Source organism: Caretta caretta, chromosome 11, assembly GCF_965140235.1.
Source record: "Caretta caretta isolate rCarCar2 chromosome 11, rCarCar1.hap1, whole genome shotgun sequence".
Lineage (NCBI taxonomy): Eukaryota > Metazoa > Chordata > Testudines > Cheloniidae > Caretta > Caretta caretta.
In genome coordinates this window covers 32,950,952-32,977,688 of record NC_134216.1, presented here as the reverse complement: position 1 = coordinate 32,977,688, position 26,737 = coordinate 32,950,952, and the positions used below count along the sequence as shown (strand labels likewise).

The window sequence follows — 26,737 nt, the reverse complement described above, 5'->3', positions numbered from 1 at the left end:
TTTTGCTCTTCTTTCACAAAATAGCCTATTAATTCAATTGTTTTAGCCAACCAGCATCTCCGTTAGTCAAAATAAAATGCTCATATTTTATAGACATTCTGGAAAGTATTTTTTAAAATATCCACAGTAACGGTTGAACTATTTTAACACACCCACGTTAAAACACCGTACAGTTTCTGATCCTGTTTGTCTGTTTTACTTGGATTTGTTTGGATTTCACTTTGTTCCTGTCATATCATCATAAGACTTGTGCATTACATCTAGCATGACTCGCTGATGTACTAGGCTGGTTCAAAAAATGTCTGATTTTGTGGGTTTCTTGGGTTGTTTTTTTTTTTGGTAGCAGGCTATCATTTGCTCCCATAAAATCTTTCTTGTAATTATAAATTAAATTTATGTTCAGGTTAAAGATTAAAATGCATCTAAGAACTACTTTAGACAGCTATGAAGGACTAATGCATTTCCCTCCCAATCTATTCATTAATTATTTAATAATCACCGAATGTGGATTTATTATGTTTTTCCCTTTTATAAGACTTTTCGATAACTTTTTCTAGTCCGGGGAATACTGGACAGAGTATATGTAAGAGAGAGTTAGTTTGTGTGCACTTGGGGAACAGAAATGCAACTCTTTTCCTTGCTCCTTTTCGTTGCTGATAGGTCATTTATTACTAGGGCTGAAATGAGATAAACAATTCTCTCTTTTCCCCCTTGTTAACAGCAACTTTCATTGTTGAAGAGAGAAGAGCCTTGTTGGTTGACGTCACTTTTGGTTCATGAAGGCTTTGCCTGGAACTGAAGCTGAATAAACCTTGAGAAGAGAATCTGCTTCAATCCGCTGCCGCTGCAAGGAACTAACCAGGGAGAGACAGCGAGAGACAGACAGAGAAACAGATACACCCAGAGAGGGCTACACTCTCCCAAATTTCCCCACCCCTCCTTGGTGTTTCTTTACACTCTTCTTGAGGGTGTTGGACAGGGAAACGTTCCTGACACACACACACACACACACATATCCTAATCTTCAGCAACCCCAGAAAGGGGAGATCTCTTCCAAACTAGAAAGGTGAGTTAAAATCCCTCTGCCTGCTCTCCCCGGATGGGAGGGAGGGATTTTCTGTTAAGGTGGAAATGTGAAATATTTGCCAGATTTCAGGACAAGGAAGGAGGGACGGGGAGATCGTGCTCGGATGGGCAAAGCTGCTATGGGAGTTGGGGTTTCGGTGTTCTGCAGCCGCTGGTTTGTATCATCCCTTTGTTGCGGTGGGTTGGTTGTGCCTTTGGGGTTGTGTGTCCCATCGGAAAGGGGCTGACCTTGTCCACTCGGGTTTGGGGGGGTGGGAAGGAGGGGAGAGAGGCTGTAACTGTGCGAGTCCGGGGGGAGGGGAGCGCGGTCCGTGTCCCAAGCGAGTTTAAACTTTATCCATGGCTTCAAGTGTGTGTCCCTGGGACTGGCTGCCCGGCTCGGCCGCCGCCGGGGCTGCTCCGCCGCCGCCTGGGCTGGGAGCGCCTCTTTGTGTCTCTGCGCTCTCCCCGCTCCCTCTGCCCGGCTCGCTCCGGCTGCCGCAGCTCTGGGCATGTCAGCCAGCTGCAGCCGCAGGGGCGATTCCTTCCCCTCGGGCTCCCCTGCCGCTGCCCAGCGGGGTACGTAGCGTGCAGCGAGGGGGCCCCCGGGAGCTCGGAGTGTGCACAAGGTAAGAGGAGCCCGCCCGGTTCAATACGGCCGTGTCTCTGTCTCCCGCTGAGCTCGCAGCGGCAAACTCCCCCTCTCCCGCTTGGCCTCCCCCTCCCCCTTCCCCCCGGACTCTTTTATATCCTTTTATTTCAAAATGTGGCATTGTAGAGTTGCTCCAAACTCCGCTTTGGGCGTTGAAAAGGGCGGCGGGCAAGTGGAGTGGGCTTGGGAGAGACCAGGGAGACAGTCTGCCTGTGCTGAGGGCTTTGCTGCTTTCTTCTCTTTCTCTCTCCCTTTATCTTTTGTGTGTGTTGCTTCCTTATAAAGAGAGAGAAGCAGCTGCAGCCCTTGGTCGAGTTGTTGAAATTTATCCCTTTGTGTATATTACAATATCCTCCATTTTTCTGCCCTCTAAACAACAAGGCTTTCGCCATCTTGGGCAAATTTTTATTCCCAAGTCTGTCTCTCTCTTTAAGGGGGGGGTGAGTGGGTAGGTGGAAATCTTGAAAGTCCTGCTGGATAAGGCTCAAAGTTTAGCAAATGTAACAGGGATAGACAGTGACGTCATGTAAAGTTTAAGGGGAAATTTTCCAAGTGTGTGTGTGTGTGTGTGATTTTTTTCCCCCATGGGATTTCTGATCTAACGTGTTGTGAGCTGCACTTTAAAGTGAGAGATGTGTAGTTTATCCTGCTAGAATGCATATAGTTCTTAAAACTATGTGCTCCTTTTCTGGCATTTTTGTAACAGGTGGAGAAATATCTATTCTTTTGAATTACTCTCAGGTTTGTGTTCTGGCTTTGTACTATTTCAGATATAAATATATATTTCACTATTTAAAAATACAAAGTTGTTATATGAAATAATATTGCATTTGTGGGTTAGCATTATTTGTATTTACAGCAAATAGTTATCTCATGTGAATTTACATGAGACAACTTGGTCCAGAATCTTCTCTGAAGGAGTGTAGAGCTGAAGGTGAAGGGGGTTAGGGAAAATAAGTTATTTTTTAAAAATGATAGATTCCAAAAGAACCGTTTTAACAGTATTATATGTATGCAATAAACTGTTTGTAAAGTACCTGTAGACATTATATGTATTTTGGATTATGTTCCAGATGCTGTATTCTGCAGTTGGCAGAATGTAGTTAGTATGCTAATAAAAAAAAAAATACCAACTGCCACAATTCTGAATCACTTTACCTCTGGTTATAAACTCTTCTATTTGCTACTGTGAAAAGGAAAACAGTAAAATATAGTGTTTGTTTAATTTACTTGTCAATGATAGTCTTTTCATCTAGTAAAAGTTCGCCTGGTCACATGGTAAAACTTAATGAAACACTGAGTACTTCATAAATAATAGGTACTGTAAATAGAATTCTAATTTTCCATTCAGTTTCCTACATTCATTTTACCTTCTGCATATTTTTATTCACACTAACAAGAACATGAAACTGTCTGTATTTAATTTGCATTCCCTTTGTCTTCAGGATTGAGAAAAACATTGGTTACGATTAACTTAGAAACTAATAGGAACAGGTCTTAGAACATCAAGAGATTTCTTTTTTTCTCACATACTCAAAATTGAATGATATATTTAACAATATGTCTTTAGGTAGGAAGTATGCTTTTTTGTTAACAAAAGTCAGATATTTACCTGAGTATGTTCTTTTAAAAAATGCTTTAGAAAGCCTTGATGAATTGAATGTCTGCCAGTTATGTGAATTGTAGGTAGATGAAAATGTTTAAATAGTTAAAAGCCCATAGAACAGATGGTTCTAAATTATACATGCAACAAAAGCCTAGAAGATTTGGCAGATTATAAATGGTGAGCAACAGAGGATAAAGCAGTTTAAGAAAATGGTAGTTAAGTATATTTGATGTCTTTCGCACCTATTGTAAACTGCACATTTTTGTCACAATGCTGCATAATCAATAAGCCAGACAGCATAAAGAAAATTGTAGTTGAAACAATTTTCTGTATTGGATATATCGAGAAGTTAGGAATCTTAAGTATTTAAGGGGGATATCTTTGGTGTTCAAGTAATTTTAAATCCAGTTTGGCAAACAGGAAGCTTTTTTTTTTAGCTTACTGATTCTTTTAAAAACTATAGCATATAAAATCAAACATTGATAAATTTATATGTAAATATGTACATTTTGTGGTATTTTAATCATGTGTTAGAAAAAATCTTCTTTGGAGGAGCAGCTAATAGTTTCTTCCTATTATTGACTAACTACTGTTTTGAAGGAAACATGTAAATAAGCTTTCTGTGAGTACTATGTATTGACATAATAAACTGTACAATTGCCACACTAAATTCTCATGCTATGAATTTATTTAAATAATTCTAGTATATTGAGTTATTTAAACTTGACTGTTTCAACAAAATAAGATTAATTTGAAAACTCATGTTAAGGGTCGTAGTTCATATGGTAAAATTAGTTTGGAGCACTGTTTTATGATACAATTTACTAAATGTTGTGTAATTTTTGGGGAAATAGATGGTTTTCTATGTTCACTTCCTGGAAAGATGCTTGAATGTTTCTTAACAGAAACAAGAACAATTTTTTTTGTATTACACAGGGAGTAAACACTGGTTGAGTATTGTAAATACATTAAGCATGAATACTAACCTTGTGGATAAGACCTCCATGACTGATTTTTTTTTTTTTGGCAAGGAAATTATTTAAAATGCAAATAAGAAAGTAATGAAAGTCTCTAGAATTTTTAGTTTCTATTGTCTTTTTTTTTCTTATTTCTTTATTTGCATGTTTATTATAGAATTGAAGTGTAAAGGAGCAGATGTTTTGCCAAACATCCTGATGTGTTGCTTTTTCTTATGGGAGTGCGTAACTGTTCCTTCTGATGCATCGACTTGACAGCTGGTTGATTTCATGGAGCTGCTAAGAAGCCATTAGTGGTGTCATTGAATTGAAACAGAACAGTCACTCCCAGCTTGAACTGCAATTGTTAATGTCTTTGTTGCTACTTTTGTGTTCCTACACAAGATGTGGAATATCACAGTTGCAAGAAAGTTTGTGCTTTCTGTCTGATCCCTCTGAATTAGTGAAAGAATGTGTTTAGTGCTAGATTGCTTTTAGATTCACAGTATTCTTATGGCATATCCAGCACTAGGAGATCCAAGTTATTTTGCCAAGTCTAGATCAACTAGAAATGAAACTTACTACAAAGAAACTACGATAGTGCTCTTCCAGAATTGAAATTATTTCACCAAGTTTATTCTTAGTATACTAGATTCCTTGGAGGGTTTTTAATTTGCCTTTAGTAATTTATATTTAAAAATCTTCAAAACCAGGTTTTAGTTTTCTTTCTTTTTAAAAATAAATCTAGGGGCATATCCTTAAATTGATTTTAATAGAGATTTCAGCTTTAAAAAGTAATAGTATAGTATGACCCATAGGTTTTTTTTTTCCCCATTAAAAAAAAAATTGAAGATAGTTTTTATAACAGAGACCTGATGAAGGGCCAAATTGTTCTTGCTTCACTCAGGTGAGTTGGCCATTGAAGTCAGTGTGATGACTTGCCTAAGGCCATCAGGGTTTCCCCCAAAAATTTAAGGTAAACCCCTCAGATTTCCTTGTCCTCTTACTACTGTTTGTTTTGGTTGATGATATTAAATAATTTTATCAACTAGTCTGTGTCCTTTTTTAAATGCTACTAGAGAGCAGTCAAGAGAAACACTGACAAATTTTAATGAGAAGAGAGAACAGTGTATTTCAGATCTATGTAGAATGGAACAGTCTGGTTGAACACTGACAAAACAATGTAACAGGTAAACTGTATGCTTTAAAGAAATGTATGGGGGAAAATACAGGACATTAAAATAGGTACAGAGGACAATTAAAACTGCGCCCCCCCTCAATCTGTGCCAAAAAAGCCCAAGTGGGTAAGAAACATGAAGATAAGCAGCAGTGATGTTTCTGTTTTTGTAAAGTTTCAGTTGCACCAATATTTTTTCCTTACATATGATCTGTTCTATTGTTAATGCTTTTGTAGTTGTAGTTATAATGGAAGCATTGCTTTAGGGTCATTACCTAAGTGAGTACGTACTAAGGGGTTTGGAGTTCTTTTATGTTTACTCTTTAGGGATGAGTAATGGAAACAATAATATTAGTAAGATCAACTTAGAAAAGGTACACGTTTTCTAATTTTGCTCATACATTCAGAAACAACAAATGAGTCACCAAAGCGCTGCATAAGAAAAATAATCCTATGGTACGTCAAACAGTAGTAGTTGCACTTATATTTCGCCCAAGCTTTTCAGAGCTTCATAAAGATGGCTAACTACTAGTTTCCCTATACAGAGAAGTGAAGTGACTTACCCATGGCGACACAGGAAGTCAATGGAAGTGCTGGGAACAGAACGAAGGTCACCTGACTCTGAATCAGAGGCAGTGCTAGCCCGTTATGGGCCCTAAGCAGGAATATTTTTGCTCCCCCCCCCTGTAGCCCCCCAACACATACTAAAAAAGTGAATAGGGGGCCCCCTTGAGCTGCTCGAGGTCCTAAGCAATTGCTTAGTCTGCTTGTGCCTCACACCGTCACTACGCTGAATCAGTACTGTAACTACCAGGTCTGTAACTCCAGAAATGAAAACCTTTGACCCTGATCCTGCAGAGACTTTTGATTACTCTCATGTGTAAAGTTAAGCATGTGCATAAGCCTTTGTATGTTTGGGTTCATAGTCTACGTTCAGCCTGTAAAGTGTCAAATATGATGAATATTTTCACTAATCTGTGTCTTTTTTCATTTTTAATCTAAAATATGAAATAACTAGATAATTTAAAAAAAAAAACTTGTTATTTCTTGTTTAGGGTTATATACTGCCTTTGGTCTACCTAAAGGAATTCCTTAGAGCAGTATCAAAACACTTCTTTAATGTAGTCTGTAAGTCATGTACAACAGTTTCCTCTGAAACTTTATTGTAGAGAAAGCAAAGAATAGCTTTCGCTGCTACAAATGTCTTTGGTTTTATTTTAATTTATGAGCAAAATTTTTAAATTTTGAAGTTTTCTGGTAATATTAGTAAGTAACAAGACTGATAGTTTAAAGCAACGCTGTCAATGTAAAAATCCCACATCTGTCTGTAGGGTTTTGCTAATGTTTAGAGATTAGAGGAAAAAAATGTTTTTTCGCTTTTTAATTCAGTTTGTTTACTTTGTGCATTTGATAGCACTTTTGTTAGTTTAATCTTTTGTGTGGGTTTTTTTCAAACAGCAATAGAAAAAAGAATAAATAGTTATTTTTTTAAAAAAAATAAATACAAAACTGTTTTCTAACTCTTAGAAATTGGCCAACGAACTCCCAGGAAGATGTAGTTTTTGAAACTATTTCTAACACTTAATCCCCCTCCCCCCCTCAATTCTAGATCTGAAATTGACACTGTCCCTCCAATTTTCATAGAAAGGAGATTCTAGTCTCTTAATGTGTAACCCATACTGTCATCTGCTTCCTTGCACACTTCAGGTGTTATGATTTCCCATATGTGAAGGGGGACCATATGACTATCTTTGCATTTGATGGCAAGGAGTTGAATGAGTCAAACCTTAGTAGTTTAGAGCCATAGGTAAAGATGTTTCTAACCTCTGTGATGGGTGTATGCAGAAAAAAAGGTGATGGCACCGTCAGAATGCTTGGGCCCAGTCCTGCAAATACTATCAGGTGTAGCAGTGCTTTCCACTGAATAGTCTCATTGTGAGACTGCTTTTAGTAGTACTAAGCGATATGCCTGTTAACATTTGCAGGATAAAATTCTTGGTGTGTTTTTAACAAAATGTATTTGGTCTAAAAGGAATTAAACTAATTCTTCTAAAATGAAGTGGTGGTCCAAAGTAATGTGGTCACCTCTCCATCAGATAAACATATCTGGTTTTCCCCCAGGTCTGTATATGTAGAACTTAGTTATTATTATTGCATTGGTCCATCAGATGTGTAGAGACATCATTATTGTCATCTAATTTGTTGCAAGTCCCAATAAAACATTTTAAAAATTTGGAAAAATTGAACGTTCTGTGTAAAATGTGCCTTTAATAAAATTAAATAAGAAATTATACTTTGTATCTGATTTGATTTGGAATTTTAAATCAATATTTATATATTAATATTTAGCAAGAGGAAAAATACACCAGTTCAGTTGGTTTGAGCTTTTGAATTGTTAGACTGTTAGATTGGAATTTAAAATTTTAAAAAAATTGTTAAAAAAGAATTACTTACTTGATGATTTAAAGCACTTTGTTAAACACACGTTTAGTCAGAAGTAGTGACCTTATTTAGTAGTGACTTTGTTGTGCTGATGAATTTTAACAGTTTTTGCAGTAGATGAATGTGCTTTGTGAAAGATAACATTTGCATTTTATAAAAAAGTATTTTAAGAGACTAAAATAACTGCAGTGTGAGTTTAAGTGAACATACATAGTATTTAAAAAGAATGAGGCATTCTCTGTAAAAGAAATCCAGCTCTAAGATAATTATTGCATTGGTCCATCAGATGTGTAGAGACATAATTGTGTGGTTTATTTTATTTTTTTTACCCTGTTTTCTGTTCTTACACTTTTCCACAAGCATGCACTCATTAATCAAAGATGCTGCACTCCTGCTGAGGGCAGAGAGGTTCATCAAATTGGCAGCCGGTTTGGTGTAAAGAACGGTGTACTGAAGCTCTTAATGCGCTGGGACATAAATAAATCTAAGGTCTTTGTATGCAAACCCTGGAGGTTAATACTGTATAATTCAATGTCCTGTCTTTGTTTTTATGATTGATGTTTTTAAATGTTTGAAGCTTGATGCAAGTCTTCTAGGTCAGGGCTGACAATCTGATTGGCTGAAGCAAAAATGCATTAGGTTGGCAGAGGGACTTTGAGTGTGCAGTAGAGATTTTGATTTTTTTTCCCCCCCTGAGAGATCATTGTCATATTGCCTGAGCTGTTATAGGAATGTTCCAGTGATTGACACCCCCTGCTGTGATAATGGACCTAGTGCATGAAATGCCAATAGTTTGGTCCTATTTGTCCTGAAGCTTACTGCTATTTGTATCCTTAACAGAGCTCACATGTAGAACAAGCAAAAACTACTGGGATTTCTCTAGAAATAGTGCTGGGATTTGGCTTTAACATGAATCGGTTGCATATTGATAATTTAAGAACAGCTGGTTACAGCAAGCACATAGTCGTTTGCAAGCTATTATAAACCACTCCACTCACACATGGAGGTTGTGCTTGAGCTCCTTTCTTTTTATTGATCTACCTGCATTTAAAATCTGGTCACTGCTGCCAGAGAGGACTTTCATTTTAGCTGCGCTTGCAGCATAAGAACGACTTCAATTTTAAATATTTAATTTTAACTACATACTGAATAAAATGATAAAGTAGGGGGTTTGAAGCAATAAACTGCAAGGATCAGCAGTGACACAAACCTTGTTTTTGTAAGGCAGCCTAAAAAATGCATCATGCAACCTTTGTAGTCCTTTGATTGCTTGTGTTCTTTTGAATAAGAAATCTTGGCTAAATTTAGCCAAGGTTAAGTTTTCAAAACCAAAGTTATTAAAATGCATGATTTTCACGCTTTGCCCATGCATGACTTTGAAGGGGGGAAACTCCAAAAATATAAAATGTGTAATAAAAATAATTTTGTTTGAATAGTACTTAATACCTTGGATCTATACCAATCTTGAGAAGTATCACAAAGCAAAATTTAATAGACGGGTTAGAGATTGCTTTACAAAAAACATACCTATCCATTTTTGAGCAATGAAAAGAGTAATGTCACAGAACGTATGCTTATTAATAACAGCCGTCAGTGGTATGTATGGGCTGCGTTAGTAAATGTGAAGTTTTGTTTTAAAAATGTAAAGGGTCTCGATTTTTTTCCATGCACAGGAATAAAGTGGCTGCTATTATTGGATTTCATTGCTATTGGCAACTTTTCCTTGTCTTTCCTTGCCTTAATGGCTAGTGGCTGGAACTCCTAGAGAAATTATTACTTTTTTGAGGGAAACGAAGAACCCAATTCTTTGAGGTATTGAGCATTCTAAGCTTCTATTGAAATAAAAGGGAGCAGAGAGTGCTCAATATCTCACAGGTTTAGGTCCATTATGAAATTAGTTAAAAGCTCATGATCTGGTGTCGCAGGCAGATGAGACTGCTGAAAAGACATGTCACATAAATTCTTGCCTGGTGAGTGGAGATCCTGAAAGCTGGCATGTCTTGCACATGAAGATAGTTTAATGTGCTAATTAGTTACAGCACTTTTTAAAAGGTTAAGCCTATAAGAAGTGCTAAGTAGTATTTTTCCTATGGGAGTTCTGATAAGTTCTTATGTTACCACTGAGTTTCCAAGTGCTTCATTTTGAGGTGATGAAGGAGCAACTAGGAGACATGGTGAGGAGAAGTAGCAGTTTGGTGCAAACCTATTTGACTCAGGAGGCTAAGGATGCAAGAGGGAAAAGTGCTGTGTGGTAAAAATAGCTTGTAAATTAATTTTCTACAATATCTGTAGTGTTAGAAGAAACCATTCTAGCATATCCCCTAGCGCATCCAATGCAAAGAGAATCGTTTTATTTTCTAAAATCTCTTGGTGGATGTTAGAAACAATAGGAGGTCATTGTGGCTCCCGCAAGGAAGCTACGCTAAGCGGGTCTGGAAGGAAGTAAATGGGTGTTTCCCTCTCCTCTTTTTGTCTTTAGTTAAATTGGAATAGAATGTTCAGCTGTAGCAATTGTTGATGCTTCATCAGACAGTGAGTCAAACCCTGTTACCTTCTTTTCAAGAGAGATCATGCTGAAGGGCTACTGTGTGGTTGAGGATAATGTCATCGTTGAAACAGGACTGTATCAGGAATAAAGCAGAAACAGTCCGATTTTAGATTTAGTTTTTTGTTTTTTGTTTTAAAGCGTGATTAATAGCAGTAGACTCTAGTTCTGTTGGCTGGTGTAAGTATTTAGGATTTTGCTGATAGCATGCAAAGGGATTAAGTAGTATGACTACTGTATAACTACTGGTATAGTGACTACTTTACATTGTTAGAAAGATATAGCAATTACCTAGCACTGGTGGAGAAAGTACCCTTCCCTACAACCATACCTTGAGTGTGTCAGAGAACAGGAGTGTAAAATGTTGGGATGGGCAGTAGATGAACTAGAGGTGCAATGATCAATAAAGCCCTTAGTTGGCATATTAGAAGGGGTCAAGAGCTGTCTTGTGCTTGGCTAGAGCTATACATACACTTGCCAAAAGCTACTAAAGAAAAGATTTAGTGTAGAAGAATATGTACAATTTTGTGCTGCTTCATTGAAAATAGGAGAGTAATGCCTTCCTAAACCAAAGTAGACTATTGCACTTTGACATATGTGATGTAGGCAGGCAAATTCTATATCTTTCATCTGTTTGTTGGTGTAGTCTTCAGTAATTTTTGTAGTAGTCAGGTGGCATTTGTCCCTTGCCCTTCTGGTTTCCCCACCCTTAAAAAAATTTTTTTTTTTGCAGGATGTGTCGGGTAGAGTGAAGAAGATGCATCAGGCAGTTGTTACATTTACTAATTTTGAAATATATATAACTCCCACAATTTTGATATGTCTAGACCTTTAGTTGTGGAATATTATCTTTCATGTAATACTTTAGAATGGTGAACATATGTATTCATACAGTAGATTAAATGTAGGAATGGAACGGGAGAAAGGAATCATGTCACAGATTGATGTGAGCATTTTGTTATAGCTAATGCTTAGCAGCATCCAAAATGCACTTGCAGAAACATAACCTTTTAGCCTGGCTCTAAAGGAAAGCAGTACATCGTCAATGTCTTCCTGTAATGTTAGCTGCTATTGTAGCATCTTGGAATATTTTTTTTCCCTTCATTGGTATAGTAGTAGTTTTTAGTGACAGGTTTTTATACACACACACACACACACATATATATATATATATATATATATATATAATATTGTTCTTGCTCAAGTATGTATTTTAATCTTTGATCAGCACTTCTACTGTCATCACTATTCAACCCGCTATACAGCTTTTATAAGGCACAGTTCAGAAGATGAGGCTGTTAAATATGCAACAAATTAATCTGCTAATATAGGTAGCCTATAGATGCTGATAAATTTTCACTGTTACTCAGTGTTGCACTTAATATGTAATGTAAGTACAGTTTACTGTGTACTTCTCATAAATGATTTTCATAGACCTGGCATTGAAGTGTAGCCTTGTGGTACTATCTGTCTTAGGTCACAGAAGATAATATGTATTTGGGGAAATGGTATGTGATCATATAATGACTGTATTGTAATGCGGTTGTTTGTACAACCATATCTTTTGGTACTTCCTAACTTCCTTAGTGGTCATGTGTAATGTTATATTTATGTAGTTGTTGTAGTTTTGGTGACTTGTAAAATAATTTTAAACAAGGCATGAGAAATCCATATTCTGGAGTGACACCAGAATGCCCCACGCAATTATTTTAGGAGGCAGACAGCTCGGAAGGAGCACCTCTCCTGCATAGGAGGTCTGCAGCCTGGGGTGTTAAGTTGTTTGAGTTTATAAAATGCATTTGAGGGGGATTTCCTCCTAAAAGTCTTTGTGAGGCTGCACGAGCCCTTCCTTTCTACATACATTGAGTGTATCAGGACTGGATTGTTTCAAAGGCATCTTACAAGACCCCCAGAGGCTGAGGGAAGAACACTGGTCTCTTCCTTCAGTTCCTGCTCTTTTGGTCACCTTCAGCAACATAGATGAAAAGACTGCTAACTTAATTTAGCTGTGGACGTGCAGCACCCAAAGATGCTCAGTGCAAGTAACCAAAAGGACAACCAAAAGCAAACCTAACCTATGCATATACTTGGTATGTGATTTTTTCAGATGGTCATAACTTGGTTAAAGCCTAGTTGTCTCCAGTAAAAGTCTTGCACTACTCTTTAAAGAGAGCTATTTCAGTCCCAGATTTCAAGTGTTAACTTCTTGTTTTTTTTTGTTTAAAAGGCACAATAACTTATCTTATACATGTGATGGAGAGAAACCCCATTGCCTTCTACATCCACATTTTCTTCTCACTCAAAACTGGCTGAGCCATTTTCTCAAAGTTTTTTGGTGGAGGCCAGTCATGGAAAATGTAACCCCAAAAGGTGGAAGTTGTAGTAAGTTATATGACTTGCTAAAAAAAGAGCCAGTAGGTTGCAATCAGTAATTTTTAGCATTAACTGTAGTGGTCATAAAGAGCATCTTGTCCTAATGCATGAAGATTGAATTCAGTTTTTCAAAATTGAATGAGTAATTTTTAAAGTAGCAGCATTTTTGATATATAGAAACAGGTTATAGACTATATTTTACTGGGATTTGATCAGCCTACAGATGCACAGTTGGTCTTGCTGGATTATAAAATTAGACAGATTGCCAGGTAGCACTCTGATAAATTGTACATAGTCTTCCTTTAATTGAAATAAGGAAGAATAAGTAAAGTATTAATGCTTTCTTTTTTGTTTTCCTGAGATCATGAAGCATGTGCTTATCTGTGGATGTTTTCATTTTGGGTGTACTATAGGATTATTCTGGAGGGAGCCAGGCTACACTGGTTTGGTAAGAAGGGATATAGGGTGTGACCTAGGACTCCTATTGGTTCATGTATGATATCTTCTAGTGCCAAACATGGTGGTATTGGACTTGGAGAGAAATCATCTGACAACAACAAAACTCCTATTATAATTAAAATAAATATATTCTTTGGCTGTTGAACATTTGTTTAGCAAGCTAAATACCAGTAAGCATGAAAGCCATTGAGGACAAAAGGTACAAAATTGGCTCAAAAACCTCATGAATAGGAAGGAGATCTGATATTCGGCATGACACCATTGTAACAGTGTCTGAGGTTATTTCACCCATATGTCCACTTACATAAGAAAGGAAATTACATTTTCAACATGAATTTACTGAATCCATTATAGAGTTTGATTTAGTAGCCTTCTGATAAGGGATTTGTTTATGACACTGTCATGTGGCTCTTCAGTTGAGGTTACAAAACAGCAGTCAAATGTGGGCTGGGAAACTATCAAGGAATCCAAAAATAGGTAGGCCTTTTTGGAAAGTGTTTACAAACCGTTTTTCAGAATTCACAGGTCCCAAGTTGGTATTTGAAAAGTGCTTTCTGATTGGAGTTGGCTATTTGTGTGACTGATGGCTTCTGAATTTGTGAGGGTTTTATTTTTTTATGTCCATTGCATACTAAGGTAGGTTTCATGTACTTTAAAGCTGGGGTTCTCAACCTTTTTCTTTCTCAGGCCTCCCCCACATGGAATAAAAACTTCACAGCCCACCTATGCCACAGCAACTATTTTTCTAAATATCCAGTAGATTTTAAAAAAGCCAGGGCCGACATTAGGGGGTAGCAAACGGCAATTGCCCGGGGCCCCAAACCTCAGGGAGCTCCGCAAAGCGAAGTTGCTTGGGCTTTGGCTTCAGCCTCGCATGGCAGGATGCAGGCTTCAGCTTTCTGCCCTGGGCTTCTGTGAGTCTAACATTGGCTTTGCTCTCTGGTTTATTTTGGAGGCCCCCCTGAAACCTACTTGTGCCCCCAGGAGCCCCCAGACCCCGGTTGAGAACTTCTACTTTAAAGGATATCTTCAGCAAACTTTCTGTTAACTATAGGATGAAAGTTTTGCCCTAGTGTTTTATAAACATTTTAATAAAAGGGGCCGATTGAATACTAACATAAATATTGTGCTCTTTCTGTGATATGAGATATTTATACTATCTGCATATCGGGGAGCAAAAGTAATAGATCACTCCAATGAAGTGGAGCAGAAATTAAAAGCTGGACACCAAAGTATGGGAAGAATGTATATGCATCATCTTCCATGAGAGATAGAAAAACAATCATCTTTGGTTTGCAGTCATACCCAGATGATCATTCTTCTGTCTCTGTTTCATTAGTGTTCCTTCCTGCACTTTTCCCCTACTGATAATATGTTGGTATTTATTGGACCCTTTATTCTCTCTTTCTGGAGAGTACAGAAAGCAGCTGTCAGAAAGGATCTTGGGGGTTCTCTGAGACCCAAAGGTACCAGCTGTAATGGTTGAGCTCAAGATACTTTCCAAGAACAAGGAATTATAGGACAGCTGACAGAGAGAGTCCTAGTGAATAGTAGCAGACAATGCCGTCAATGCTCAGATGTTTCACAGGATCCAGTGCAATATGGCCTTGAGCAGCTGTGACATCCAGCAGAAAGGATGTTGTTGTGCACCTGAACGGTAAAGGCACCTGCTGCCTGTTCTCAGTGTAGACAGACAAACCTGCTGGAAGAGTTCCAGAGAGGTGAGGAGCAAGAACTTCACAGAGAAGGGAATGGTAAAGAATAGTGCTTGGGGAGGGGATATGTCCCATGTCTTGGAATACTCTACATGACAAAGACATGATTAAAGTGACCTTGTTTCAACCAACCAGCAGCCAGTTGTTGATTTGTCTTGAGCTAATGGCTAGCTGCTCAATAGTTTGTATTTAACTATGACTGAATACCGCATAGTGCAGAACTCATCTCAACAGATTGCATTTGGAAACCCAATGGCAAACGTGCTAGGAAGAAACAGAGAGGGAGAAGTTGTTTTTGTTGTTTCTATCTTTAAATGTCTGGGAGGTACTCAACTATTGTGGTGGCAGGAGTCACTTGAGTACATAGATGAGTGCATGTGTGCAGAAACACATGTATACCTATGAAGTGTGAGTAAGAAATTATGAAAAAAGCATCTTACTGGCTGATGACAGTTCTTATGCTTTGAAGATCTCAGGGGTTTTTCCTGAAAACTGGGGCCTTAATTCGTCAAGCCATACTTAGGGGAATATTCCCAGTGAAGTCAAGGACAGCTTGTTTGATTTCTAGGACCAGGCCTCTAATCTTGTAATTTAAGTTTATTAACATTTTAAAGTATTCAGCTCATCTTTTTTTTTTTTAATTTATTTTTGCAAACTGTTGTTTTCTGCCTTAGCTGTTGTTTGTCCTTTACCTTTTGTTTTCCCTGATGCTACATCAGTTGCCATGGAAACAGGAGCAGAACTGGGGAACCAGCAGCCAGCAACTGAAATTGACACGCTTCTGGCTGTTCAACTTGTTTCTGCCTCTCTTCCCATGGAAACGGATGACTTATTAGGGAAAATAAGGTAAAGGTTTAAAAAACAATTTTGAAAACTTTCACTTCCTGCTTGATGCTGTTCTGACCTCCAAAAAGCAGCTGAGTGTGTGTGGTGGTTTCGGGGTTTTTTTTTTTTTTTTTGTGTGTGTGTGGATTTCAGCAGTTGGCTGTGAATAGAGAGTTTGCAAGTGCCAGTTGGCCGAAAACCTCCTACGCTCTTCAGGAATCAAAAGGCTCCTGAAATCTACATAGTACTTTAAAATCTAGGGAGAAAGTTGTGTGATGTGGTATACATAAAAATCGCTCTTGTTTTAAAAAATATTGTGTACTTCCCATTAAAGACTAAAAATTGGCATTTTAAATTAATTTGAATCACAACACATGTATTTGTGGGTTCTCATGAAGTGTTGGTAACCACATGGATGATAGTTGAGCGGTGTGTTATATTATAAACTCTTCATTAGACTGCATGTGGAGTCCAGTGAGAGGCAGGTTTCTTCATCCAAACTAGAGATGGGATGCCCAACAAACATGGGTCTCTGTCAAACAAGAAATAATGATACTAGTTTTAGCTGCGTAAAAAGTTTATTAAAACAGGCGACACACCAAATGAAAGAATTCTTGTTAAAGCTTAATATAAGCAAACATTGGGATAATGTGGCTGGATCTCTTTAGTCCTGGACCATTGGGTAATTCCTAGATCTCATTTTAACTATCTAATGGCGCTGACCATTCTATTCTGTAGAGGTTTTTTATACCATACTGTGCCCTTCATGATCCCATCTCAATATCCCTACCAGGGCTAGCTGATGCCACATTCCCTGCATGAAAAGAACTAACTATGGCTTCCTGCTTTGCCTCTATTACTTGTTCAAAGCTGTTTCTTGTCCTGGGTTTCTCTCTTGCTGTTTTGTAGAGTTGGCTCCCAAGTGCAGTTGGTCCCACTAGATGGTTTCCTGACTCTTTCCTCCTGCCTGTGTTCAGCTGCTGGCTCAGTTGCGTTTTGGTTAAACTACTCTGAGGCCTAATCTACATTAAAAAACATTTTCTGGTATAGCTATGCTAGTAAACCCTCCTAATGCAGACACAACGTCTATTGGTGCAAGAGTGTTTTTGTGGATATAACTTATGATTCCACAAACAAAATCAATTACATTGGCAAAAGCACGTTTTGCTGGTATAACTGTCTTCGCTAGGGCATTTGCCAATATAGAAATGTGTATAATGTTAAAAAAAACCCCACACCCTACTCGATGTTACTATACTAGCAAAAGTTTCTAGTGTCATCCTGACCTGAGTCTAGCACAAGAAATCAGGCTAGCCTAGGCGGTGCAAGCTCCCTCACAAATGACAATAGCTTAATCTTGAACACTGAGAGGATTAGTTCTCACCTCACAGTTGATGCAAGTTCATTGTCCTGATTAGTTTGTCCCATAGGGTGGGTTCAAAAGGTGAATCGGTGGGCTTAAATTTCCAGGTGAAGTGTGCACTCTGAAAAATGCATATTTCATACTACCGTACTTGTGCAGCTCTGTGAAATGCATGCATTGAGGGGGTGGACTCTTCAGTTGGACACACAACTGTGGCTCTTATAAGAACAGTATTAGTCCACAGTTACTTTAAGCACTAGTACAGATTTTTGTGAATTTCCTGACTTTAGCATGTTTAATTTGTAACCATCACATTTAAATAATTATTTTGCAATGGGTCTCCATCTAAATGTAGAGAGAGTTGACCTGAACTTCCTCCATGCTTTACACAATGTTGTTTTTCTGATTTGTACTTGCCATGTCACTTCAGTGACAAATAGTATAGATCAGTGGTTTTCAAACTTTTTTTTTTTTGAGGGCTGCGGGGAGGCCTCGGAATGAGGGATTCAGGGTGTGTGTGTGGGGGGCTCTGGGCTGGGGCAGGGGTTGGGGTGCGAGAGGGTGTCAGGGCTCTGGGTTGGGGATGCAGGCTCTGGGCTGGGGATGAGGGGTTTGGGGTGCAGGAGGGGGCTCTGGGTTTGGGGTGCTCAGGGCTGGGGCAGGGGATTGGGGCATGGGCTTACCCCGGGTGGCTCCCAGTCAGCGGTGCAGTGGGGGTGCTAAGACAGGCTTTCTGCCTGTCCTGACACCGCGGACCATGCTGCGCACCGGAAGCGTCCAGCAGCAGGTCTGGCTCCTAGGGGGAGGACACTGTCGCACCCCCCCCCAGCACCTATTGGCCAGTTCCTGGCCAATGGGAGTGCGGAGCCGGTGCTTGGGGTGGGGCAGCAAGTGCAGCCCCGAGGCCCCCTCGTCTAGAAGCCGGACCTGCTGCTGGCTGCTTCCAGAACAGGTAGGGACTAGCCTGCTATAGCCGGGCAGCACCACCGACAAGACTTTTAATGGCCCGGTCCGTGGTGCTGACCAGAGCAGCCGCGACCCAGTGCTTTACATTCCACGACCCAGAACTTGGTTGCCACCCGCAGTTTGAAACCCATTGGTATAGATGTGCTCCATGCAGGTTATGTACAGGGAAAAGAATAACTTAAAATTTTATTAATTTACCATTCAAAGGTAAACTATATCAGCTGAGCTCTGTTTCTAAAATTAACTTATTTTCACTCAATATATATCCATTCTTCACACAAATAGCTCTGCTTTTTGTGTGTGAATAATGTAAAATATTGCACACTCTTGGACATATTTGTGATTCATTTTACAATGAAGTTGGCAGACTTAAATGTTTCTTTTTGTAGATGAGGAAATGCAGAAGCATGGTAATATTTTACAGCTGTGGGTTGAAATGGAAAAATATTTGCCTGAAGAAATTTCCTTTAACTTGGAAAGTTATTTATTATTCATAACTCTCTGCTTGTTTTTCTAAATCTAAGGCACCACTTTAAAAACATATTTTAGTAGGTGAAAATAGAATATTGTAATTCTAGACTTTTTTTATGATGGAATCTGTATCTAAATGGTTATCGTAGTATTTAAATATTTTCCTTTCACAGCAGGAGCTGATCTTTTTAAATTTTTTTTTCTTTAGGGCTATTTAAAACAAACTCAGACAGCAAAGTTGAACCATAAAGGTAAAAAATTTAATCTATTTGTCATCCTAAAAAAGTTAGTCTGTTTAGACTTAACAATAACTAATATACTTCCTTGCCACATCCTGAATTTAGGATTTTGTGTTTGCAACACTTGAAGTCACAGCCATCTGAAACAATGCAAGGGATTCAGGATAGCCCAGCTGTGTGCTAAAAAAACTCAGATCCTGGCTGTGGGGCGGGGTCCAGGTTCCAGCTGCCCAGGCCTGTGGCTCCGCTCTTGGCCCCGCTCTGAGGAGGGGTCTCAGGGCTGGGGGTGCTGGGCTTAGGGGTCTGTGGTTCTCAACCTGTGGCCTACAATTATAAATAGGGTGAGAACCACTGGTCTACACATAAAATGCTGCATCGGCACAGCTGTAGCGTTTCAGTGAAGAGGCTGCTATGCCAATGGGAGAGAGTCTCTCATCAGTGTAGTTAATCCATCTCCATGAGAGGCAGTGGCTATGTCGACAGGAGAAGCCTTCCTGTTGACAGCATTGTCTACATTGTGGGCTAGATCAGAACAACTGCGTTGCTCAGGGGTGTGGATTTCTCTCATCCCTGAGTGACTTAGTTATACTGCTATAAGTTTATAGGGTAGACCTTGACTAAGACAAAATACACTCGAGTTGAAACAGATACAGTACAATGATGGAGCCACTTCTATACTGAGTTGTACTCTAAAAAAAAAAATTAAAATTTAAAAGTTGTCTGAAAAGACACTAGATTGCTCTTTATCTGCAAATAACGTTCATACGCTGTTAAGGTTGCATAGTTAACATAATTGTTCTAAAAATTAGGAAATGGAAAATGGTATTGCTTCTATAGAATAGTTAACTTTGGTCATGTTTTATATCTCTAGTATTTGATACTATATGTTTATTACAAGAATACTGGGAACTGAGAATACTACATATCTGAAAATCTGTGGATCTGTCTGTCCATCTCCCACCAGTGTTTTAACACATTTTGTCCTTGCCTATCACAACACACTCAGAATCAGGATCATAGCATGACTTTTCTTTTTTGCATTTCTTAACTTCAACTTCAATAATGCATTTAACATATTTTTAAAAAAGAACATATTAGGCCTGAATTACTAAAGCATGTGTCTAATTCTAGGCACTTGAGTAATCCCAAAGACTTCAGTGAAGACTGCTCATGTGCTTAAAGCTTGAGTATATTGATCTTCTGAGGCCTTAACTTTCCCAGTTCTTTACATAAATGTAAAAAAGCTGAAAACCCTCATTAGGTTTCTTTATAATGTAAAAGCCACATATACAAATAAAGTGAAACTGACCCCTGAACAGAGTGACCGCATAAGACCTATGCATCATATAAGTATTGCTTAAAGCCACAATTCAACAGAGCATTTAAGCCTATGCTTAAATGCTATTGAAGTCAATTGGATTTAAACAGTTGGTTAAAGTTAAGCACGTACTTGTGTGTGGGCTGAATTGGGTCCTGTTTCTGCTGAAGTGGAATTTTAAAGCAGTATGTAAGCCTTATGTGATACCACTGCATAGAGGTGAATAAGCTAAGTAGTGTATCCCTAACATAAGTATGTCCAATTTCTTAAGCCATGATTCTGCAAAAACTCTCACACATGTTTAATTTCATGTACAGGAGAAGTCCCATTGACTCCAAAGGAGCTAATTTTACGGAAGTCTTGGCATGATCAGGGCTTTACATTGGATTAGTCATATTAGTAAAAATGACTTAGGTGAGGATGGGTTATCATGATCAGATCTTAGGGTTTTTTTAAACAACATTTATACTTACGAATGCATGTTATTAACAGGTTAAATGTGCACCTTTGAAGGAAAATGCATATGTATAGTGCCATAGACAAGTTGTTCTCAACCAGGGGTACATATACCCGTGGGGGGTACTCAGAGGTCTTCCAGGGTTTACATCAACTCATATAGATATTTCCTACTTTTACAACAGGCTTCATAAATAGCCCTAGCGAAGTCAGTACAAACTAAAATTCCATACAATGACTTGTTTACACTGCTCTGTATACCATACACGGGGGGTGACCAAACTGTGGCTCACGGGCCACATGCAGTTCTTTTACCGTTAAAGTGCAGCTCGCGGAGCCAGCCCTCCCCATTCTCCACCTACTAGACGTGTGGGGGGAGCTCCGGATCTCTGCCTTGCAGAGGGGTGGTGGGGTAGGTGCTTCTGCCCAGTGGTGGAGCGGGGGGTCTTGGGCTTCAGCCCTGTGGGGAACACCTGCCGGGGCTTGGGGCTTCAACAGGAGTGGGGCTGAAGCCCTGAGCCCTGGCAGGTGCCTCCTGTGTGGGTGAAGCCTGGAACCCTGTCAAGTGTGCCCTGGCTCTCGACCTTCTGAAGACTGTTGTACGTGGCTCCTAGTGTCAGTAAGTTTGGCCACCCCTGCTATACACTTAAGTACACTCTTTTTATTCAAATTCGTTTATTTTATAATTGTATGGCAAAAATGAGAAAGTGAGCAATTTTTCAGTAAGAGTGTGCTGTGGCACTTTTGTATCTTTGATTTTGTAAGCAAGTAGTTTTTAAGTGAGGTGAAATGTGGACTACTCAAGACAAATGAGACTCTTGAAAGGGATGCAGTAATCTGGAAAGGTTGAGAGCCACTGCCATAGACAACCCTGCAGGTATGTACTTGAGATGGCTGGCCTGTGCCATTGCTGCTGCTGCCCGCACTACAGTGTCTATGCTCCTGTTTTTAGCGAGATGAGCTGGGAATCACACCCTTCGCTTCCAGTGTAGGCGCAGTCTGATTGTCCATTGGAAAAATGAACTGTGCATGTGAAGCCTCTGACTTAATGACATTTTCTGTTGTGCGTATGCAATAGCCTATTTTCAGTCACGGATAACTTGAATACTATTCACACAATTTTGTTTTTCAAATGTGGTTGTGGACCTCAGTGAAAACTACTTATGAACAGATTTCAGCCACTTTTTAATGTTGTGTTGCACAAGAAAAGATTAAAGTGTGTGTAGTTTTTGTTTTGTTTTTTAAATATGGAAAAAGCATGCCTTTCCTTGCCTTCACAGAACTAAAGCAGTGTGAAGGGATTTTGTTCAGACTTTCCACAAAGATTCATCTCTGGCTGGAGTCAAAGCATGAACATTTCAACACAAAAAATAACTTTTCCAGAAAGTTATCAGGTGATGAAAACGGGCAGCCACCATCACTTAGTACTAAGCCAGTTGTGATTGGACTATGTGGACTTACTGCTTTACTCCTGGGGGAATTCTGCGCCACTGTGCATGCACAGAATTTATATCCCCTGTGGATTTCTTTGCTTCCCCGCAGAAAAATTACTTTCTCATTGGGAAGCAAAGGGAAGCCACAAGAGTGGTCATGAGATCCTCCCAAGCTGTATGTTTCGGGTGCCCAGGCAGCCAGCAGAGAGAGAAATCACTGTGGGGCAGTAGGCAGGACTAGGGAAGACCCGGCTGGTGTCTCCTATGTTGTGCCAGGCTCAGCTGCTAGTCCTGGCTGGGCTGGGGAGGATGGGACTTCCTCTTCCCTTGCATGGCACCCTCAGATTTTTCTGCCAGCTGCAGGAAGTTGTGCAAACTCCCCCTGCCCCACTTCCTACACCCATCGCTCCTCAGCTGCAGAGGGAGAGATCCCTGTAAGGGGAGCTGCTCCCCCATCCGCCCAAACCCGGTGCATCCAGACCCCCTCATACTCAGACCATCCCACTGAGCTTCACTCCCGTGTACTCAGACCCCCATGATGCACCTGAAGCACCCCAATGAGGCACCTGCACCTCACTGAGCCCTAATCAGTTGCCCCTGGATCCCCACCCACTGATCCTCACTCCCCCAGCATCTGGACCCCCACTGACCCCTGCACACCCAGAACCAACTTCACCTGGACCCCCCCTGCAGAGTCCCATTACCATTGCACCCAGAACCCCCCAGCAAGCCCCTGTGCATCCAGATACTCCCCTCCCCCCGATCCCCCACTGAGCCGCCTGCACCCAGATTGCCCTCACAGAACCCTCTCAACCCATACCCGGATACCCCACACTAAGCCCCTTCACACTTGGATCCTGCCTTGCTGAGCCAGCCTACCCAGACCTGCTGCACCTGGCACGGAGGGGCAGGGCACTGGGGTGTTTCTGGGGCAGGCTTGGTCCTTGCTCTGTGTCAGGGTTGGGTGCAGCTTCACTGCTGGGTTCATGTCCCGGGGGAGAGCTGTACAGTGATCGCCCACCTCTGTGCAGCTAGTGGCCTGTGCTCCCCAATGCCATGTCGGAACCTCCACATTTATATGACAAATAAAATTTGCAGAATTTTAAAATATTGTGTGCAGAATTTTTAATTTTTGTGTGCAGAATGCCCTCAAGAGTAAGATATTCATACCCAGTGTTCATAGTGAGCCTATTAAGGATATGAATTGATCCCCATTAAAAATACATTGGACATATGGAGTAGCCCTATTTTTAAAACTAAATACACATTAGGTCATCTTGCTTCTACCAGATAACATGTATTTTAAAATCTCTTAAATATGCATTTTTCTGATGGCTGAAGCCTCCCAAGTAGTAATAAGTGCTGTTTATTCATTTTGTTTTTTAAAACAGAAATTGAATGCCATTTTTTTTTATTTAACACAAAACATCTCTGATGAAATTGAGAAAAAGTCAGTAAATTCAGCAATATCCGATATGCCAATCGGAATGTCAGGTTCTATGCCTCATATCGTGGCATTTGTCCCTTAAGTTATGATTACATGCTGTTTTTATTCTTCCTATGCATGCTCTATTCTTTTCTTCTTTGCCATCCCAAAACAGTACAAATGTCAGAAATCTTGTTTTTAAGTGTTATCTTCCTGTCTTCTTTATTTTTTATATGAGAATCTTTTAATGTGTATTTTTATATAGAATAGGGAATGCAAGTATTGGATGCTCAAGATTGATCTTTAGAACCTAAATTGTTTCTATTTCCACCTTTTCCTTCAAAATACAGTAAAGTTAACTTTGATGGATAAAAAAACCCCATAAATTACTTAATTGACATGCTGTTAGTAAAAAGTTAATTACTTATTTAGCTATAAGTAATATATAGGTAAAGTTTCCTGTAGTGAAAATGTCATAGAATGTCCAAATGTCCAAACTGTAGAGTGTGTGTGTGTATGTATATTTATATATCGGACGCGTGTGCACACACCATAACTAAATCACAAGTTGCCATTGCTACTGCTACTCCTCCAGGATAATATTAAAGAATAAAACTGTTGCACTGATGTGAGGAGCCAGCTTCACTTTATGAAATGAGCAAACACAGTATGCGCTTTTCCAGAGGTTTCATTTTAGTTTGAGACTTCAGAACAAAAATCTGTGTTTCTTCAGGAATGCCTTGTAAAACTGGTTGTGTGCATGGTTGCCATATGCATAGCTGATTGTGATTTCACTAATAAAAGTAGGTTTTTTTATTTGAATCGGTCACTCTTAATTCAAACTAAAAACATATATATTTTAAGTCTTCCTTTTTACAGCCATTCATTTTAATACAAGTGATATTTGGCTGGATTCAATGATACAATGGATTTTACTTTATTCACTTTCATCTTTTAAACTGTAAACCAGATTACCAAAATTCAGACTTGTTTGACAGATTTAAACAAACCTTTACCAACTGATGCTTTATTGTAATTTAAATCATATTATTAATAGATGCTTGAGCTAACCAACTTTTGCTAACATTTGGAAAGGAGTCATACACCACTCCTATTGCTGATTAAAACATTCATGAGATATTGAACCCAAAATTCACAGGTTTCAGTGGGGTAGCCGTGTTAGTCTGTATCAGTAAAAACAATGTGGAGTCCTTGTGGCATCTTAGAGACTAACAAATTTATTTCGGCATAAGCTTTTGTGGGCTATAATCCACTTCATCAGATGCATGAGTGGAAAATACAGTAAGCAGGTATAAATATACAGCACATGAAAAGATGGGAGTTGCCTTACCAAGTGGGAGGTCAGTGCTAACAAGGCCAATTCAGTTAGGGTGGATGTGGTCCATTCCCAACAGTTGACAAGAAGGGGTGAGTATCAACAGAGGGAAAATTATTTTTTGTAGTGACCTAGCCACTCCCAGTCTTTATTCAGGCCTAATTTGATGGTGTGAAGTTTGTAAATTAATTCCAGTTTTGCAGTTTCTTATTGAAGTCTGTTTTTGAAGTTTTTTTTGTTGAAGAATGGCGACTTTTAAGTTTGTTGTTTGAGTGTCCAGGGAGATTGAAGTGCTCTCCTACTGGTTTTTGAATGTTACAGTTCTTGATGTCTGATTTGTGTCCATTTATTCTCTTTGTGTAGAGACTGTCCGGTTTGGCCAATGTACATGGCAGAGGGGCATTGCTGGCACATGATGGCATATATCACATCAGTAGATGTGCAGGTGAACGAGCCCTTGATGATGTGGCTGATGTGGTTGGGTCCTATGATGGTGTCCCTTGAATAAATATGCGGACAGAGTTGGCAGCAGGGTTCGTTGCAGGGGTTGGTTCCTGGGTTAGTGTTTTTGTTGTGTGGTGTGTAGTTGCTGGTGAATATTTGCTTCAGGTTGGGGGGGCTATCTGTAAGCGAGGACTGGCCTGTCTCCCAAGGTCTGTGAGAGTGAGAGATCGTCCTTCAGGATAGGTTGCAGATCCTTGATGATGCGCTGGAGAGGTTTTAGCTGGGGGCTGTAGGTGATGGCTAGTGACATTCTGTTACTTTCTTTGTTAGGCCTATCCGGTAATAAAGCATCAGTTGGTAAGGGTTTGTTTAAATCTGTCAAATAAGTCTGAATTTCAGTAATCTGGTTTACAGTTTAAAAGATTAAAGTGAATAAAGTAAAATCCATTGTATCATTGAATCCAGCCAAATATCACTTGTATTAGGCGACTTCTGGGTACCCTTCTGGCTCTGTCAATCTGTTTCTTCACTTCCCCAGGTGGGTATTGTAGTTTTAAGAGCGCCTGATAGAGATCCTGCAGTGTTTTGTCTCTGTCTGAGGGATTGGAGCAAATGCGGTTGTATTTTAGGGCTTGGCTGTAAACAATGGATTGTGTTGTGATGTGGTTTGGATGAAAGCTGGAGGCATGTAGGTAAGTATAGTGGTCAGTAGGTTTCCGTTATAGGGTGGTGTTTATGTGACCATTGCTTATTTGTACTGTATTGTCCAGGAAGTGGAATCTCTTGTGTGGACTGGTCCAGGCTGAGGTTGATGGTGAGGTGGAAATTGTTGAAATCCAGGTGGAATTTCTCAAGGGCCTCCTTCCTGTGGGTCCAGATGATGAAGATGTCATCAGTGTAGCGCAAGTAGAGTAGGGGCGCTAGAGGACGAGAGCTGAGGAAGCGTTGTAATTCACAGTAACTTAGTCATTATTCTGCAAATCCAAAGTTTTGCCTCTCTAATGATTGTAGGAAGTTTGTCCTGTAAATCATGGTGGTTTTTATATGATTTGAAATAAAAGTATTTGTATGATAGCTTGTGGATTAATAACTTTTCAAATAATTATTTTAATTTTTTTACTTTTTAAATGTACTTAACCAAATTAATAACTGTTTTACACAAAATTCGTTTGGAATATGCTTATTTAACAACCAGTAACACAGGTGCGATGAACAATGTTTTCGAGCTACAGAGGCCAAAGATTTCCCCAAATTATGCAGTTGTTATCCTCTCTACTTTACTTCCAGTTTTTCTTCTTAGGTGAGAGTTTTCTTCTCTTAATTTCACAGGCACAATGAGCCAAATTCATCCTAGTGTAATTCCATTCTTGTGGAGTTGCAGAAAGCGTAAATTTAGCGAATAAATAGTAATACTTTCTAAGATAATGAGTTCCCATATTTGTCTTCTCTAAAATCATGTAATAACCATAT

The 26,737-nt window shown here is 39.4% G+C and overlaps 1 protein-coding gene across 26 annotated transcripts in view; it reads left to right on the top strand.

The window, feature by feature from the left end:
- The first annotated feature begins 746 nt into the window (after positions 1-746).
- BAZ2B (bromodomain adjacent to zinc finger domain 2B) overlaps positions 747-26,737 on the top strand; it is a 277,230-nt gene continuing 251,239 nt past the window's right edge. For 5 of the 26 annotated variants that reach the window (XM_048869516.2, XM_048869518.2, XM_048869512.2 and 2 more), the window contains exon 1: positions 752-1,066. The gene's annotated coding sequence lies outside the window, so the exon portion shown is untranslated. Of the gene's footprint in view, positions 1,067-1,159; positions 1,241-1,478; positions 1,695-2,145; positions 2,459-18,823; positions 18,867-26,737 lie in introns of those variants that run through there. The other 21 variants (XM_048869528.2, XM_048869527.2, XM_048869521.2 and 18 more) reach the window with 16 other exon arrangements.